This window comes from Rattus rattus, chromosome 18 (assembly GCF_011064425.1).
Source record: "Rattus rattus isolate New Zealand chromosome 18, Rrattus_CSIRO_v1, whole genome shotgun sequence".
NCBI lineage: Eukaryota > Metazoa > Chordata > Mammalia > Rodentia > Muridae > Rattus > Rattus rattus.
In genome coordinates, this window is record NC_046171.1 from 12,029,162 (window position 1) to 12,033,670 (window position 4,509).

Here is a 4,509-nt window from a genome sequence, read left to right on the forward strand (position 1 = left end):
GGCCAGAGGCTAGTTGCAGGATCTGAAGTCCCACGCGAATGGCCTGCCCTCTGCCCCCAGTATGGGAAAAAGGAGGCAGCAGCCTGGCAGTTCTCCCAGAAGCCGCTGGATTTGGTGCTCTGTGAGGAGGGTTCACATGCAGACAACACCCTCCTCACGCCTCTGCTGAGGGCAGCCAATCTATGCTCAGGACATTCCTGGCAGACTCTTTCTATTGGCTCTCCATCTGGTGACCAGACTGGATCAGAGTAGGTCACCCCTGGAGGCTCTCCCTAGCTCAGGTGTCTCCTTCCTCCCTCTTCCTTAGATCTTTGATGGGCTGAAGTAACTTAACCTCGGTCTTGGTCAGAACAGTGCAGCAAGCCGCGCTCGCCCACTACTACACGGCATCTGAGTATGTCTGGGGCCAGCCCAGAGTCCTGGCACGATGGCAACGACGGGCCTTAGGCTTCCTTTGAGGCACAGATGACATGAATCCGGTGAAGCAAGCCTGGTTTTCCTGGAGTCAGTACTGCAGAATATGGGACCCTGAGCAGGGTAGTCTCTGTACTCTGATGCCACTTCCGGATCGCTGGCTTTTGCCGTACGCATGCGCACATGGGCGCTTAGCCATGTGCAGAGTGGAGAAAGACCCTCTTGCTGTTCCCTGTAACCCGTAGATGTCATATACTTGGGAACTGGAGTGTCAGGGAAGCATCCCCCAGACCCTGATTTGGTCCTGGGGCCTGGGGAGCTATCCTGCTACTCAGGGTCATCTGTTGCTTTGTCTGTGAAACTGGAATGCGGTGACTACTTGACATCCCTGCTGGAGTTTAGTTCAGTATCTGAGCGCTCGCCTCCTCGCTTCAGGCCCTGGAGCTAGAAGGTGTGGCTTTAGATATTTATATCAGCGCTTTGATGTTATCTGACAGTTTCTAGTGTCTTCCTTTTCTGGAAACTGAGCAATTTGTGTGGGAGACTTCACAAAGCATAATACAAAGACAGTAGAGATAAAGACATAGAGACAGTTGGCACTCCGTGTATAGGTCCCACCGCTGCATATTCAACCAACCTTGATCGAAAAGTTTCCTCAAAGTTGTGCCCATTTTGAAAAGATTTTCCCCCTCCATGTTACTCCCTAAATAATACAATGTGTCGGTTGCTTATAGAGCATTTGCATTGGGTTAATCGTACTCTTAGTGAAAGTTACTATGGCTGTGGTGAAGCACCATGACCAAAAGCAACCTGAGGAAGAAAGGGTTTATGTCACTCACGGTTCCATAGAACAGTTCATCATCAAAAGCCATGAGGGCAGGAGCCTGGAGGCAAGAGCTGATGCAGAGGCCATGGAGGGATGCTGCTTACTGGCTTGCTCCCTATGGCTTGCTCAGTCTGCTTTCTTACAGAAACCCACAGTGGGCTTGTCCCTCCCCTATCAACTATTAATTAAGAAAATATCCTAGAGGTTTCCCCATAACCCCTTCTTGTGGAGGCATTTTCTTGAGGTTCCTTCCTCTCAGATGACTTCGTCTTGTGCCACATTGGACATAGTTAGGTATTATAATCTAGAGGCTGTTTAAAGTAGACGGTATAGCTTATCTGTAAATGCCACACTATGTTAAAGAAGGGACTCGCTCTTCCTGGATTTGGGATCCCTAGGGGTCCTAGAACCAACCTTACATGGATATCCACCTTTTAAACAATGTAACTTTAGAAGCCAGGAAGACACCTAACTGTACTCTTCCTTCCTTCCTCCCTTTCTTCCTTCCTTCCTTCCTTCCTTCCTTCCTTCCTTCCATCCTCCCTCCCTCCCTCCCTCCCTACTTGGTTTCCTTCCTTCCTTTTCCTTTCCCTTTTAAAAACTGGACTGGACTCTCTGTATATACCAGACTGACTCGAAATTCACAGGTTCACCTGCTTTTCTCTCCAAGTGTTGGGATTAAAGATGTTCTCTACTGCACTTGGAAAGCATACTCTTTTTTGAGATGAAATGCCCGTGTTTTGGGTGTCCTGGGTCTGTGTGTGCATGCATACATGCGCCTGCCTGCCTGCCTGCCCCACCATGGGACTTAAAATCACCTTTTCCTCTTGAAAAAGAAATTCATTTTTATTTTAAAAAAATTTAAGTGTAGCTGTGTTTATGTGTTCATGAATATCACATGTGCGAAGGCACCCTCAGCGTATAGAAAAGGGTATCAGAACCCATGGATCTGGAGTCACAGGCCTTTCTGAGCTACCAAACATGGATGCTGAGACCCAGACTCCAGTCCTCTGGAAGAGCAGCGAATGTTAAAGCCTTGTCTGTCTTTTTTGTTTGTTTGTTTCTTTGTTTTCTTTTTGTTTGTTTGTTTTCTTTTTTTTCTTTTTTCTTTGTTTTGAAGCTGGGGACCAAACCCAGGGCCTTGCGCTTGCTAGGCAAGCGCTCTACCACTGAGCTAAATCCCCAACCCCAAGCCTTGTCTGTCTTAAACTCCAACTTTGCTCATTGTGAAACTTCTGCCTTGAAGCCAAGAATCCTGCTTATAGCGGTTTCCAGTAAGGGCCCCATGTCTGTCAAAGAAACAGATTGCTTACAAAGAAACAAAGTTACGTATCTGTTCTTGATAACTACTTAGAAAGACAAAATAGGATTTGTAGTTGGAGAAAAGATGACTGAAAAACAAAATCAACCCTCTCAAAAGTACATGGTCTCTCAGGTCAAAGAAGGCTCAGTGTTCTTCATCGTCATCTGTTTTTCTGTATAATCTGGACCAGTTTTTAATGGGTTTTCTTCCAGCCTCACCTGCAAAGCTAAAATCCATCTTGTTAAAGAGAGACACCCGTCTACAGCAATGACAGACAATGACTGAACACCTGAGGACTCCATCTGATCTGCTTATTTCGTTTTGGAGTTGCCTGTCCTTTCCGTACTCACCCAAGAGGGTTACTTTGTAGTGAATGGTTAGAAACCTTTGTGTTCTGAATAGTGTAGAAACTTCATCCAGTCCCATAGATGATAACCTTTCTGATGCTTCTGAACCCTTTAATACAGGTCCTTATGTTGTGGTGATTCTCAACCTTAGAATTATTTCCATTGCTACTTCATAACTCTAACTTTGCTACCGTTATGAATCGAACTGTAAATATCTGATAGGCAGGATATCTGATATGGGACCCTTGGGAAAGGGTCATTTGATCCCCTAAAGGGGTCAGGACCCACAGATTGAGAACCACTGCCTAGAGTCATGAGAAACCTCCTAGTACTCCACAGGATTCACCCTTAGGGAACCTGATTGCTAACTGGGAGGGGCTTAAGCACACACTCTTTCTAAACTGAGTGAAACCTGCAATGAATAAAAACATGAAAGGGAAACTTTAGAAAGATCAAAGGAGGCTTTCCCAGGTTGATAGGCATGGAAAACACTCTTTATCCTACTCAGCGAAGGACTGCATCTGATTAGAAAACAGATTAAAGCTGATGGATAGAGCGGTAGTGGTCCAGCCTTGTAATCCTTGCAAGTAGGAGGCTGAGGTGAGATGCTTGATACTTGGAGGCTAGCCTGGGTTACATCGATACATTCTCAAAAAGATAAGCAACCAAACACAGGCTAGCAAGAGTAGTCCAGTAGAGAGTTCTTCCTTGTTCTGTCTGCTACTTTACTTTTATTGGTTTTTATTTTATGCATTTGGGTACTTTGCCTACATGGATGGCCATGCATTTAAAAAGTGGGTTTTATTCTACTGCTCTAATTGCCATTTCTGAGGCTCACTGCCTCTGTCAGCTAACCTAGGCTAAGCTAGGCCTAGTCCTGGAAGCTTCTAGCCTCTGTACAGTCTTATCTAGGCCTAAAATGTTTTCAGCCTTTGAGACATTGCCGAATAAGCTCTTCTTATTCTTTCTGAACTCTGGTGGGCTGGTTCAACTCAGTTGTTTTGGCTCAAACTCCTCTCCAAGCTGACTGACTTAATCTGCCTTCTCTCTGTTTCTCCTGAATTGCTCTGCTTGGCCTTAAACTAACTTTAGCAATCTGTTGTAATCATCTGGCTCCTTCTCTGGCCCATTATCTCCTCTGTGTCTAGCTTGTTCTCTCTCTGTAACCTGTCTCTGTATAACTGTCCCAGTAAAACTTCCTCCCTCCTTCCTTTCTCTGTAATGTTTTCTCAAGTACTTCCCTTCCCTCTCTCTTCTCATCAAATCTTTCTCTGATTCATCACTTTGTCTGCCACTCAATTAGACAAAACTTTCAAACATGGATGCTTCCTTCTACAAACTAACTTTACCTTCACTGGTGTTAAAGAGCACATCTATATTCCAACCAGGGGGATTAAAGGTGTGCACTAAGGGCTAAACCTCACCACAACTAAAAACAGGTTTTGGTTTTTTAGTAAATGTCACAGTCTAAGGGGTTCACAGTGTGATCAAATGTCTTGCAACAATGTATCACACTCATGCAGTACTTTTAGAAGCCAGAAGAGGGAGTCAGATCCCCTGGAACTGGAGTTAAAGGCAGTTGTCAGCTGCCCTGTGGGTGCTGGGAATTGAGTTCTGGT